A 15680-nucleotide genomic window follows, 5' to 3' on the forward strand; every position below is an offset into this window, starting at 1 on the left:
CACATTAATTTATTTCAACAATTTGGGCCATATTGGGCCTAGAATGAAATGAATTAAAAGCTTGATCCATGAATAACCTAAACTAGTCCAACAAATATGTAAAAATCATACTATATTCTTTTATGTTAAAACTCGCCCAAACTAATTCTAATAATGGGCTTAGGGGCATTAAAGCCCAATACTCTCTTTTCTTTCCAAATTCTCGGCCCAAAGTGTAACGCCCGTAGATCCGGGCTAGTCAATTTAGAGATAATAGGGATCGAAAATGACTTTTTGACAAAATATTATTTAGAATAAATAATTTGAACCAAGTTGTAGTATATGTCACAAGATTTCCGTACATATAAAGAACGCCGAAATCCGAGTTATAACAAAGAAGTTATGACCCGTCGAAGTTTCGCGACGGAACCGGCACGGCACCGGGAAGCGTAAAAAGTGAATTTACAACAGAGCGATATTTAGCCTTAGTGATCAAAACGAAAGTCATAGAATATGTTAAACCGAGAAAATCCATAAAAAGAACGCCCAAATCTGACTTCGTATAAAGAAGTTATGATTTTTCTAAGATTCGGCTTAGCAGTGTATAGCCCGAAACTTGAATTTTAGTTCGAGCGGTTTTTGGCTTATGCGACCTAAATGAGAGTTGAAGATCTCATTAATAGGAACTCAACGGTAAAAAGACAGACAAAAACAGAGTCCGTATGAAGGAGTTACAGATTCTTCGCGGTCATTTAACAGTCTAAACGCCTCGTATTGTTAAATTTAAGATCGGTCAAGAATTAGCCGACGGAGTCAAAATGAAAGTTGTAGATATTATTTTTACCTACGCGTGGATATAAAGAACGTCAAAAATGGAGGTCGTATGTGAAAGTTACAAATTTTAGAAGTCGGAAGTGTGCTGTGCCAAAATGGTTGATGTGGCACAATCTTGGCCATTGCTTTCTCCCCAAGTCTTGCCACTAGATGGTGACATGTGGCACCAACTTCAGCCATTTTCACCCTATAAATACCACCTCTCCCCCCCCCCCCTCATTTTCTTCACACCTTTCCCATTCTTTCTTCTCTTTACTCTCTCTCTAAAACCTCTCTCTAGCCCCGAAATCCCCCGAAAAGTCTAGGGAACCTCCCTAGCACGAGGCGGAAGCCCCGGAGTGCTCAACGGCTCCGAGAAGAAGAGATTTCCGGCTCGGAAACGCTGCTCCAAGCAAAGCCTGGTTTTCTATAAAACCCGCTGTAAGTGAGCTACGCCTACGCTATTTTTAATATAGTTTTTATTTAATTATATTAACGTTATTAAGAACATATAATAAATACTTGGGCTATTATTATGGGTTATATAATTTTTTTAACGCTTATATAATAGTAATAATAGCTAGACTATTAATTAGTCTCGGCGAATAATAGACTAAAATCTATTGGTGATAATACTAGGTTTCGTCGAAGGAAATTATTTTAAAGTAAACGAAGCGCTGTCCGAGTACCGAGTCACCACCTTCTCAGGTGAGTGCATGGTCCCTTTCATCTTACACATAGATTTGAAGTATTTATTATATAATTTACGTGTTGTGAGTGCATAGTCTCTTTCATCTTACACTTAGATATGAAGTATTTTAATATAAATTACGTGCTATGTGTACATATTGTCTGAATACTTGCTGTCTATGCTGAGTAAAAGATTTTTATACATGTTTTAAATGATTTAAACTGTATACGTATTTTATATCTACAAAACGTGTTGGGAAAAACATGGGTAGATGAAATAGTTGTTTTGTGATAACACGATGGGAGACATCAGTGTTGTCAGTGATCCAGTCATCTAGTGGAGTATAGATGACGACTATGGACGATACTAGACGGTCCAGTGGAACGATAGCAGTTTCGTAACATGTAGGTATTTTTGAACTAGGTGCTCATTAGGTATTTTTGAACTGAGTGTGTTCACTACGTATCTTTGAACTGAGTGTGTTCACTAGGTATTTTGAACTAAGTGTGTTCACTAGTTACTTTTTAACTAAGTGTTTACAAGATGTTTCGGACTACGTGTTCACCAGATATATTCTATAAGCCTTGGTAATGATGGACTTCGTGTCGATTCCTTAGGATGATCCTTAGGAATAAATAAACGAGGAATAGCGGGTTCTTAGGGTAGATCCTTCAGACTAAAGAAGATAATGGGGATGGGTAATTGGGTTGATTGTTTGATTGTTTAAACATAATAATTATATTATTGTGGGTTGAAAACCCTATGTACTCACCAGGTTTCCCAACCTGACCCACTCAGTTTATGTATATCACAGGTGATGAAATGAAGTGACATTACACTGAGAGATTTAAAGAGATGTAGATCACTAGTGTAAACAATTGTAAGTTCTGTTTATGCTTATGTTTCTGTATTAACGATGACATCCCAAACGTTTTAAGATGAATAAAAATACGTTTCTTCGAAAATGTTTTAATAACGTATTTATCGTGTTTTTCTGGGAACAAATTCCGCAACCTTTTTATAAAATGAAGTACTCTGATTTTCATAAAGCATAAACAAAATCGGTCTTTTCTGGCCATGATTTTGGGGATGTCACACAAAGCCCAAATCCAAGAAGAAAGGAGTTGACTTCTTCATGCCACCTCACTTATGTCCAACATACTTCCATGCATGGACCAACATACATCTATGAATGTCAACTCAACCATTTCTCTCCTCTTTCTTCTTGACCTCGGCCGAAAGCACCCACACACACACACTTTCATCACTCCTTACATATCAAACACTCTCCAAGAACACCTCCCCTCTCTTCATAAAATTTTCGAGAAATAAGGGCAATCCAAGGAGATTTTTCACAAAAATCACCCTCCAAGGTAAGGTTATACTAAATTCTATGATCTAGGTTCCTTGATCTATCAAAAATCTCTTCTTAACTCATGAGAAATCATGATCTTGTATCCTAGAAACACCTCAAGGCCGAGATCTTCATCAAAGGGTGCTAGGGCCGAAAAATCACCAAACTTTCTTCCATTCCTCCTCCAAAACCGAAACCACACCCTAAGGTGAGCTTCATACCCCTTATTTTCTGTTTTTATGAGTTTTGTGCGGGGGGGGGGGGGGGGGGAATACAAGTGAAAGTGTAGATCTATATATGTTTTGTATGCCTTGTATGATTTGTATGCTTATGTGTGTGTTTTTGTGCGTTATAGTGTTGGATCTAGCCTTAAAACCCCTAAAAACCGAGATATACTTTATGATTAATGATACTAACATCAAGTATATTTCTACATACAAAGTGTTCCAAGAAAAATAGCTAAATGGTTAATAACATTTTATTTTGACTAAAAACTCAATTTTTGGACATAAAATGATAAAAATATAAAGTTAAAGGGCCCAAAATGTCATATCACGAATTCCGATGGATGAGGAGTGTCAAAACAGTTTCAATGAAATATTTTCTGAAAATATACTCATTTGGAGGATTAAAAATATAAATTTCAAGATTAATGGGCTAAAAATGACAATTTCGGCCCAATAGGGCCCATTATGCGAAATTATCTGTTTTGGAGGGCCAAAACTATGTTTTTCTGTAAAAGAGTGGACTACTAAGGTTCCAAGTACTTTTCAAAGGTTTAAAATGCTTTTCCAATTTAAAAAGGACCAAAGTTGCAAAAATTTTCCAATTTGGGCCAAAATTGTAAAAACTGCGAAAAGCAGGGGCTATAACCGAGAAAACTGCAATTTCAGGGACTTAAACTGTTTTCAATGGAAAATATGCTGAAAAATATTAATTTCAATAATTTTTGGTGTTAAAATGTCAAGAAAAATGATTTAAGGACCAAACCGGAAAATTATTTAATTAGAAGGTTGAAAAGATTAAATTTTACAAACAATGAGGGGCTGAAAACAGAAAACTTTCAAGGCTAATTCAATGCACGCAACTTGATCAAATATTGGAACCGCGACTACCTACGTAATACCATACACAACAATACCAAAAATCGTTGTTAAACGAATTGATTCGGTCTCGAATCAATAACAATCCGAAAATACTAACACGACAATAACTCGATTCATACACGAAAACATTTGGTAATTCAATATACACGTGAGAGTGCACAGACGTCTACGCACCATCTTTGGGCCCCAAAGTGTAAAATCTTGTTTGTTGGGCCTAGCTATCCCAATGACCTGATCTTAAGGCCCGAAGACTTCTACCTTACGAGTTGTTGGGTCTTACATGATCTAACACAGCGTAAAAGAACTTTCAATGGCTTTTATACTATTGGTCCCCAAGGGTCCTATGGTATTGCTAGTAAAGTCGGTATTTCATGCGAGGCGGGTCAAGGGCCCCTCGTACCCCTTTTTTTTTTTATCCCCAACCGGTTAATGGAGACATCGGGGTCTTCGTGTCCTCTTTCTCTTCAGATGTGGGATTACTCGGAGTCAGGGCGGTTGGATAACGTGATTAGTACGGACGACGCCTACGGGATCGTTAGTATAGTTATAAACTGGTCGTTTGTGTAACGCTTGTTTATAGCAATTAACCATGCGCAAAAATAATCCGACGTCGCCTGGAATTAATGACTTTACGCGTTACAATGGCTTTATTTTAACCTCATGGAATTCAAAGAATTAGGAAAACATCGGGTTTTCCTAGGGTTTTTCAATACATACGGTGTCGAAATGTATACAAGTTTAATGAACAATTTTTACAAATATAGAAACAAACAAGCATACCTATGGATCTTCACAAATGTTTTCAAAAGTTTTTTCTTTTTAGAAAATATCGGATTTTCTGGTGGTTTTCAAAATGATACAAAACATTGTTTTCCTAAATATCGCTTATGAACTCACCAACATTTCACATGTTGACCTTTTTTTTTCAAAATACTTGTATTCTCAGGTAACCAGCGAATCAAAGGAAAATGTACTCAGTGATGGCTTGCAGTTTATCTATTAACGAACTGAACAATTTATTTTTGGGAATGTAATGTTTTGAGACAATGTAATGGATGTAAAGTCTATCAGTTGTAATATTCAAATGTTGGTGATGAATGATGTTATGTTTCATGTATATTCATTGTGATGGTATTCAATTGAGTCACAACAGCTCCCGAACGTTTCCGCCGTCTGGTTCGGGGGTGTGACATATATATATATATATATATATATATACACACACACACACACACACACACAAAGTAATTATCAGATCAAAAGTTATAATTATCAAATATAAGATAAGAGATTTATGTTGAGATAGTTATAGGAAATTCCTAGGAAGGATAAAGATAAAAGATAAAAGATAAAAGATAACTACCTACAGTGAATGCGTTCGTGAGCTATTAATATTCATGCAAAGGCCATGATTAAATTTGGCATTCCCCGGTACCTATAATTGTGAGAGCTAGGAAGATATGTATAGATATATACGGGGCCTGGCAACCCCACCTTCGATTCCTAGCTACAATGCCGACATGATAACATTCTTATTATTCACTATTCAACGTCCGATGAAGCGTTCTGGTGGGGAAAATTATTAGTAAAACAGCGTTGATTATGGGGGTTCATGGTAATATATTAGAACACTTTAGAGATCCAACCACCATCAGGGATGCCTTATAGTGGTAGATAAAATATGTTAGGGTTGTTAGATATCCTACAAATATAGTAAATTAGGATTAATAAATACATCCTAAAATATAATAAGATAGTATCGCTAGATATCCTGAAAAAGATAGTAAGCTATTGTCGATAAAATATTTTAGGAAAACGTTTTTCTAAAAGAAAAAGGATTCTAAAATTAATAAAACCAAATAAAAGTCGAAAACTATACAAATCTGCATATTCACCAACATTATGGTTACATTTTCAAAAATCCATGTATTCTCAGGGAGATGACTGTGGAGGATAGTCATTTCAAGGATGAGGAGGTCTGGAAGGAAGCTGCTAGAGTTTTAGTTTCATATGCTTATCGTTTTTAGTCTTGTTTAAGATGCATGCTTAACTTTTAAAACAATGTAACCCCAAAATAAATTTTAATAAATGAAAGAAACGTTTATGATATATTTTTTAGATATATATATATATATATATATATATATATATATATATATATATATATATATATATATATATATGCCTCGGCCCAATCTCCCCACATTCGCACCGCTCATCATTTCCATTGTTGGTCGGGATGTGACAGATTGGTATCATTGCTACAGGTTATAGTTGAATTTTGGTTTCCCCTAAGCAAAACTGGATTTTAAACAAACTAGCATCACATAAGACAATCCCAATCGAACCCCACAATTATACCAAGACCGCAACGCATGCATTTGTGTCTAAATATTTCCTATCGAACCCCCCCCCCCCCCCCTTAATTCTAATTACTAACAATCCTCATAAAAACTCGCCCACTTATTCCGAACATTGCTCATTTTATGCATCCCTCCGAATCCATCCACAGAAACCTCCTAACCTCAAGGTATTTTTGGTTGAGCAACCCAAGCATACATAAACTAAAAAATTACAATTCTTGATACCCTTATACAACTCTTTGGAATTCTTCACTCTTGATAATTTTGACTTTAATTTCCTCGAATTCACCATCTTTTGATTTTTTCGGCATCTTCAACTTTTGAACTTTCGGGATTTTGATCTTCGATCTTCATACTTTAATCTTGATAGCTCCAAAAATTCTAACAACTTTTTATTGTAATTTTCTTTTTTTTTTCACATGTAACTCACTTTTTTTTCACTCAAATCCTACATGTTTAAGCATGGGCACTTAACTTCAACCCTTATTGGTTAAAGATAATAATTTCCCTGGATACATTTCTGGTACACGATGCTAAACATGTTGTATCCCTCAAACTAAGCGAGGTTGTGTTTTTGTCCCATGATTTCAATAGAATAAAGGAGGCCACAAATGCAATATATTGTAGATAGGCTCAACGAAACATTTGGGTCTTTAAATAATCATCAAACATAATAATAGCATGATTCCTAATTTCTTTTACCAAAATTTTCTAATTTAGCCCTAGCAAGTTTAATGCAAAAATTTCCAAAAATTTCAAATTTTAACTAATGTAATGACCAACCCCGTACCCCACACTTAAATTATGCAATGTCCCCATTGCATGTCATGCATGATAAAGAATAATAAAATAAAGAGGGAATTGGAACAAACTCCCCTAGGATAGTAGTTGCGAGGTTGATATTCTTCATTGACAGCTCCATCTTCAATTGAATTTCAACATGGGAAAAACTCATCCATGCCTTCGGTGTCAAGTCTCGTGTGGCAACAGCTCCAAAAAATGCAGGAAAAATACTCGGAAATCTCCAGAAATTAATCCTCTTGATAAAAACCAATTCTTGTGGGAATATAATCTTTAATCCCGGAGCTAAGAGGTGAAATTCGTAAACACTCGTCAAGTAGGTAATCCGACTCGCTGATTTGAGTCATTAATGTGTAGAATTCGTGTGTTTACGCTTAGACTCATCGAGTCAGTAGATGCAGTCGGCGAGTATGTCACTGGGTTAAAATTTTCTGTTTTCTGCTCCAAATCTTTTTGATAAATCCTAACAACTTCAGAATTATATTAAATCTAATATTTTCATCAGTAATTAAAGTCATTTGTATGCTACTCATGACCGGACTCGATACTTGAACTTCACTCTCTCTTCTGCCTAGACTCGAAACTCCTATTACTCTCGAGACTCTTTGTAGGCAACCACTTTTCAAATTCTGAAAAGACACTAAACAACCCATGAGAAATTAAAATCCTAATTACTAGAAGTTCCAGAAAACAACTGAAAAAACAAATTGTTCAACACAAAAGACAAATAAAAACAAGTCAATCTTCATATTCTTCCTCATCATTATCATCATGCATTACCCCTCTCCCACCGGCTCATCTTTGCCTTGCGTTCATCCTCTCCTTCCAAGTTGGTATATAAGGAAATCGGCCTCCGTCCACATGTTGGATGTTGAAGTGGGTAAACATTTGGATAAAGGACCGATTGGAAAAATTCATGCCCCTTCCCAAATCATCTTGATATTGTCTTCCTTCTACATTAAACCATTTCGGGGGTATTTCATCTTCCACCGGAATAACCGGTGGATCGGGAGGTGCTTGCCTGCGTCTTTGCCTTACTCTCTTACCCGACTCCTCGGGTCTGATCAAAACATCTTCATGTGGAATAGAAAAGTGTCCCCCTCCATAATCCTCAATAATTCTAGCCCTTTGAAAAGGAATAAGATTAAAGAGAGGAGTCAGAACCATTGTCATTAAGTTGCAAGCGCCACGAGTCATCAACCCATAAGAGTGGGCTAAATGTGTCACAAACATGACAACATTAATTTTTTAAGTTTTTCGGTCCTTGACCGCCCCTTTAGCTAAGTATGAAGCCACACATCATGGAATGTTGCAAAAGGTGTTTGGTGTAATGATGCTCCAAAGATAAAAAATAAAAAATAAAAAAATAATAATAAAAAAAAACCCATCAACTTTAGAAACCTTGTCATCATCTTTTCTTTGGTTAATGGTATTTGAAATAAGGCGGTGCGTAGGTGATCGTATTCTCCCCTTTTATTCCGATTTGGGAATGTAAACTTTGTTGGGAGTAGTGTTCTGCCAACTTGTGCTTGTGACACCATCCGCGAATACTTGGTTGCAATGCCCCAAAAAAGTACGAAACGCATCCGTCTGGATCAACTGTAGGTCATAAATTACCAACATCCAAGCTAATTCCACCATAGAACAATGGTGAATCTCGCCCCCAAGACAAAAAGTAATATTCTCGGGGATATAGTAATCGTTTCCACCCTGAAAATGTATTGTGGAGAAAAATTCCAAGCACAACTCTTGATAGACTGGCTCCTGGATACGAAAGATGCGACTCCATCCATTACACGTGATGGACAACCCATTATGCACAAACGTCTTGACTAAATAAGGAGCCAACTCCTCTTCGTAACGAACTTTCCCCAGCTATTCCCAATCAATCGCATTGGGGACACAAATCTCCTTTTTCCGGATTTCTACAAGCTTCTTCTTCCACTTTGTCATCGTAGATTTTGACTCGGTTTGTGGAAAATTCAAACAAGGAAAATCCCCTTGGCTTCCTATTGAGCTTTGACCCCGTGAAAACATGTTCCTGCATAAATAAGTAACACAAACAACCATAAACTAACAGAACAATTAGAACATAAAATATGGACTGCATCACACATGTATCGCCGAGTCCGTAGACCGACTCGGCGAGTCGTACGAACTGCACAAGTCTGTTGATGAGTCTGTCAAATTTCATCCATAAAAATTAAAATTTACTACAAGGGTTTGTCCAGGGATGTATTTAGAGCATAATAGTATAAGAAACTTCATTCATAGCATTCTAATTGGGTCAAAATCGAAACCTTAGCAATTCTAAAACTTCAAAAACGGGTTTTCTTCCTAATTAACACTTGCAACCTCCTAAAAATCAAAGCTTTGATAGAAATAGAGAAGAAATTTACCACCTTTCTTTCTTGATAGAGAGATAGAGAGAAAGAGAGGGAGAAAGAGGAGGCGCACGTCGAGTGTTGGCTGACTAAATGAGTAATGGTTACCAATTAGGGTAAAAAGCCCTAATTTTACAGATATGTAAAAATTATAATTTTTTTCAGTAAAAACAAACGGACTCATCGAGTCAGGGTCGGACTCGGCGAGTCTAGTCGTGTTCTTGCGAGTCCGACTTTCGAGTTAAGTCGTCGAGTAAGTCACCCAACTCGCTAAGTCAGTCATTAGTTTTGAAAAATTAATATATATATATATATATATATATATATATATATATATATATATATATATATATTTATAAATTTGATATAATTTTTTATTCCCTCTTAAAAATATATCCAACCCACCCTACACTCAGACCATGCTTGCCCTCAAGTAGTCATTTTGGACAATTAAGAGGATGAAAATAGATAAATCCTAAAAAAAAAAAACTTAAAGAAAAGTAAAAGAAAGCAAACTCTAGTAACTGGTTGCATCCCATCAAGCGCTTCTTTTTGAGGAGTCGCTAGCTGGACTCCTTCCCGCTCTACGTTTCTTCGTTCTCCTCCATCGGGAATTCATGCTTAATCTTTTATTGTTTAAACTTTCTCTTGTAAGCATGTATCTTTCTTTTATATGCCCATCGCAATTCATGTTTCCTCTTCCTTGTAGCATCTTCTTCTATAACATAACTAATTCGTTTCCCAACCTTCTTCTTCTTCACCCCATTCTTTGGACCCATCTTTTGTACTCCTTCTTTGTCAATATCGATTTCCCGTACAGTTGCCACTTCATCATCACATGATATTAAGGAGTCCTCCTTACTTTTGTCAAATAATCCATTAGTTCAAATGCAAATACTTCATAATTAGTTGAAACTCGGGCTCGAGGTTTGGTTCTTTTGATTATATTTGACTCGATCTCTTGATTAGCCATGAGTGACTCAATGGATGAGTTTTTCACATCATCATTCCAAGCCCTTGAATTATCCTTTTCTCCCAAACTTACCCTCATGTCAAGTTGAATTTCTTCTTCTTTTATCATCGTGTCAAGGTAAGCCAATTGAGCGTGCTGGAAGTTAAAATTTTCAACAGTTTCAATTTCTTCTATTGGACTTTCCAAAGGATCAGGAGAAGTGTGGATGTCAAGGCTAAAAAGGGAACTTGTAAGTAGCAGGGTATGATCTTCATGATTTATGAGGTTCTCAATTGGACTCGTCGAGTCAGTCGATGCTACTCGGCGAGTCGGTGAGGTTTCCGTAATTTTTATTGTTTCTTTTGAATCAGCTTCCTCTAGTAACCTTTCTATCTCCTTTAAATCTTTTCCAGCATCGAAATATCCTTCAGAAGGTAATAGAAATTTGTTTTGATTTTCTTCTTCTAAAAGCAGATGCTCTCTTTCCAACACTTCATCATCCAAATCTATTAAGGAAATTTCTCTGTTTTTCATCCTTTCATTCTTTCTCTCTTCTTCTGCTTTAAAGACCACTGAATCGTTCCCTAGCCTTAGTGTCAATGTAGATTCCCACACATCAACTATTACACATACGATATTCACAATTGGTCTCCCAAGAATGATTGGAACTTTAGGGTCTTCTTCCCTATCAAGCACTACAAAGTCCACGGGAAACACAAATTTATCGACTTTGATGAGAAGATCTTCGTACACTCCTTCTGGATGTATTATTGTCTTATCGGCTAGATGGATCTACATACGAATCGACTTTGGCTCCGGAAAATTTAGCTTCTCGAAGAAACACAATGGCATTAGATTAATACTTGCACCCGAATCGGTCAATGCATGAGTAGCAATTATCTTCCCGAATTGACAAGGTATGGAAATGCTTCCCGGGTCACACCACTTTTTCGGTAGTTAATTAAGCAATACTTCAGCAACTTCTTGCATATTTTTTCTAGTAGTAAAGAGGTTTTTAAGCAAAGTTGCATACTTAGGAGTTTGAATTATCGTTTCAACAAATGGAATGTTCACTTGGAGGGTCCTCACTTGCTCCATAAATCTTCTATACCTTTGAATCTGCTTATCTGGTATGGCTCGGATTGGAAATGGCAAAGGGGGCTTGTAAGGTTTAAAAGGAGAATCATTTGTGTCTTCTGTTTGCTCCTTATCGGGTTTCTTCTTAATAGAGGTCAGAGGAGTGGTTATCACATTTAGATGCATAATTTTTGGATTATTTTCAGTATTGCTGGGAAGTTCACCGTGTGTTCTTTGATTTATTTGTTATGCAAGCTGAACTATCTGCTTTTCAATGTTATGAATGGAGGCTTGTTGATTCCTAGGCAAATTTTGTTGATCTTTCATCATAGCTTGATGATCTTTAAGCATTACTCGTTGCTCCTTCAATTCAATATCGATATCATTGTGCCTCTTCTCGGATGCAGTTACAAACCTTGTGAACATCTCCTCCAAATCAACTCTCTTTTCCATAACCGGTTCCTCCTTTTGATAGAAACCCCGTTCTTTTTGCTTGTATTTCACCTCCTTTGCCTTTTTGTACTCGTCATTCGAGAGCCATTCCTTTTTAGGTTTCCAACAATTATCATCAAATCTATCGCCACTGGAATAGAATACTTAAGATTTCTTGTTTCCATTCTCATCCAAAGCACAATCTTTAGTAAGATGAGGTCTGTTACAATTCTCACATCCAACCCAAATAGCATGGATTGTTTGATCCATCTTAGTCATCCTCTGATCTAAACTATCTAGTTTAGCCATCATTGCCGCCATGCTATCGTTAATAGTGTTCACCACTCCCCGACTTACTTCATTCCTTGGGTAATGATATTCTCTAAAGTGTTTAGAGAATTCCTTAATTAATTCATTTATCACCAGAGGTGGCTTCTTTGTGAGCGGTCCTTGCGAGTCAAGAAGCTGCCTTGTAGTCACATTTACTCCATCATAAAAAATAGATAATTCTTGTTGGCTATTAATATCGTCATGTGGGAAATTCCTTAGTAAGCCCTTGTATCTCTCCCATGCTTCGTATAAGGATTCTCCATCTTGTTGTTCAAAGATGCCAATGACTTTCTTCAATTTGGCTATCTTTGAAGGGGGACAAAATTGATCAATGAACTCCTTCATTTTAGCCCATGTAGTAATAGATCCTGGAGGTAATGATATGAGTTAATCCTTTGCAGCACCTTTGAATGTAAATGGAAGCATACGAAGCAGCAGGGTCTCGTGAGGCACATTTGGAACATTAAAATAATCAGCTACATCATTGACCTCATCCAAGTGTTTATAGGCATCTTTGTGATGTTTTCCGTAGAAGGGAATATCCTTTAGTTGAGCAAGTATGTGAACTTTAAGCTCAATGGTGGTAGTTACGGGAATTGCGGGTTGCACAAGTTCCGGTTCGGTATCGTTACGTATTCTCTTCTTCCATTCCCCCATGGGAACATCATTGATGTTAGCCATGGGGTTATCTAGTTTGCCTTCAAAGTCGCTTTCTTCTTCGTATTCGGATTCAGAGTAGTATTCGAGTTCGGCTGTGACAACCTGAAATTTTCATTCGGACAAAATCTAAAGTCAATCACTTCAATTAAAAGTCAATGGCTTTTCTAATAATTGTTAGCCAATTTAAAAGTCCATTTTAGCGTTTTTAGTGGTTATTCTTCAAACGAACGAAGGAAAGGAAGTACCGTCTCGAGTCTTGAAGTAGAAAACCCACCCAATGCTCCCTAACAAAGAGTTCACGGCCAAACTTTTAGAGTTTGGGCCGTAAACTCTTGTGTGGCCGTGAACTCATGCCTTAGGCATGAGTTTACTGCCCAAACTCCTCATTTTTCACTTCCATTCTCAAGAACACTCCTCATTCTCTCTCAACTATCATCACGTTCTTAACCCGATCTTCCGAAAACGTAAGTGTTTCTCAACTTCATTTGTTGTTATAGCCTAACATCTACATCATTTCATCCATTCATTATTTTTTTAACTAGAACTTCAAGTGTTCTTCAAAACACCAAGAACACACATTAGTGTTCTTGGACCTTAAACACCATATCAAGCTTTTATCTTGTAAGTACACTTTCCCTAGCTTCTTGTGTGCTTAATATGAACTTGATAACACTTGAAAATCATCAAATATCATAAGAACAAAGGATATTACGGCCAAGGATGTTCTTAGGCCGTAAACCCATCTTAATGTGGTTAAATGGACCTTAGTCCCTTCCTAAGCCTTGGATGCCAACCTTGATCCTTCCTAGAGTGTTTAAAACCTTAAAAAGCAATCAAAACAAGTCCCCATAAGATCCTTAGGTCTTAAACTCTACAAAGTAGCCTTAATGTGCCCTAATGTTTTCCTAAGGCTTCGACTTGATCATTGGATGCGCAATCATATCTTATAAGACCTCAAAACACAATATGGCACTTAGTACCATGAGTTTACGGCCATAAACTCATGGGGAAATGGTCAAGGGCTGTAAACTCCATAAGGAGTGGTCCTTGGGCCATAAACTCCAATGCCATGCCATAAAACCCTTAGATGCAACTCTTTGGTACCTATAGCACTTGAATCAGAGTGTTTCAATGTCATAGAATTTCTTAACTTGATTAATTAGTTTTTAATTGACTAATTAGATACATATATGTTTATTATATATTAACTAGGACCATTGTGTGTGTGTTCAATTCCTCACTTGACACCGAGCACCTTGTCCGACACTTCCGTACAAACCACTCACTACAAGTGAGTTCATACCCCTTAATTAACCTTTGAAATGCTTTTAAATGTTTTTAAATGCTTTATGGGGGGATACAAGTTGAACCATGTTAGTTATTAGATCCATCACATGTGATTAATAACTAGCATACAAATGGATCATTCATACTTTAAACTGTTTTACCAAAACAAATGACTTCAAACTGTTTATCAAACTATTTTACATATCAAACTCTTTATCAAATTCACTTTTGTATAGTAAACCTTTCTTTTACAGTTTTGAAACTTATATATTGTTAAAACCATGTCTACTACATATATAGTTATATAAATTACGTTTGAAGGACTTAGGAGATATAACCCACTTTACTTCCTGTCCTTGTTTGGTTGTGGTCTTAAAGTACCCAGTTGTTTGTCAGAGTGTCATTCAATCCTTACTTATATATTATGTATATATGTATAGATAAAAAGACTTTTATCTTAGTTCAATACATTCAATCATACAAACAAGTTTACTAATAAACCATAATAGGTATAGTTTAGAGTTATACTACTTACTACTTGTAGTTCAATGAAGAATACAAGAGTCAATTCATTCTTGAGTCATTACTTATTACTATGACAACATATACAACTATACTAGGATGAGAACATATACAACTATACTATGATGAATACATATACAACTATACTAGGATGAGAACATATACAACTATACTATGATGAGAACATATACAACTATACTAGGATGAGAACATATACAACGATACTATGATGAGAATATATAAAAGTATACAATAACATAAATGTGATCCACTGTATCGGAGCATGCCTTCGTTTTCATGGCCCGAGTTGTAACCATAATCTCCTAGAGGGAGAGTGTGAGTTCGCCTATAGATCTATACTGGATTGACTATCCTACACCTTGTTGCTAGCTACAGTGGGACCTACAGGTCTTCGGGTGCCAAATGTCATACGTTTTGACGACATACATTGTCGTGTTTTCCAGTCGGTAGTATGGTACAATTAATCACATAATACCTTGATATAAATCCAGTTTAAGGTATTTAGTACAGCCGTAGTTCCTATAACACAACACTACAGTACTACATTAATTACCCGTTACATTTATTTGGTGATCACTTCACCTAAACATTAATGTACAAACTATTTTTTTATAATGATAGTTACACTTGGGAAAATTACACATTTTACAAGAAACAAACATACAAAACAGTTGTGCCTTAGTAGAAGGCTACTTTTAGTAGAAAATATAGGATTTTCTAGGAGTTACAAACTTTTTACAAACACTTACAAACATTCACATACTTTTACTGCAAACGTTTACAAACTCGTACTTTAAACACTGTTTCAAACATTTTGATAGAAACATAGACACTAAATACTTATGAACTCACCAGCTTTAATGTTGATAAACTCTTTTAAAATAACTTGTATTCTGAGGTCATCAGTT

General features: G+C 36.2%; 1 non-coding gene across 1 annotated transcript; it reads left to right on the forward strand.

Annotated features, from left to right (window-relative positions):
• The first annotated feature begins 12475 nt into the window (after nucleotides 1–12475).
• LOC144999142 (small nucleolar RNA R71) lies at nucleotides 12476–12582 on the forward strand. Its single transcript, XR_013660662.1, has one exon. It is a non-coding gene; the product is annotated as a small nucleolar RNA R71 (small nucleolar RNA).
• The last annotated feature ends 3098 nt before the right edge of the window (nucleotides 12583–15680 follow it).

Source organism: Lactuca saligna, chromosome 5 (assembly GCF_052625555.1).
Source record: "Lactuca saligna cultivar CGN05327 chromosome 5, ASM5262555v1, whole genome shotgun sequence".
NCBI lineage: Eukaryota > Viridiplantae > Streptophyta > Magnoliopsida > Asterales > Asteraceae > Lactuca > Lactuca saligna.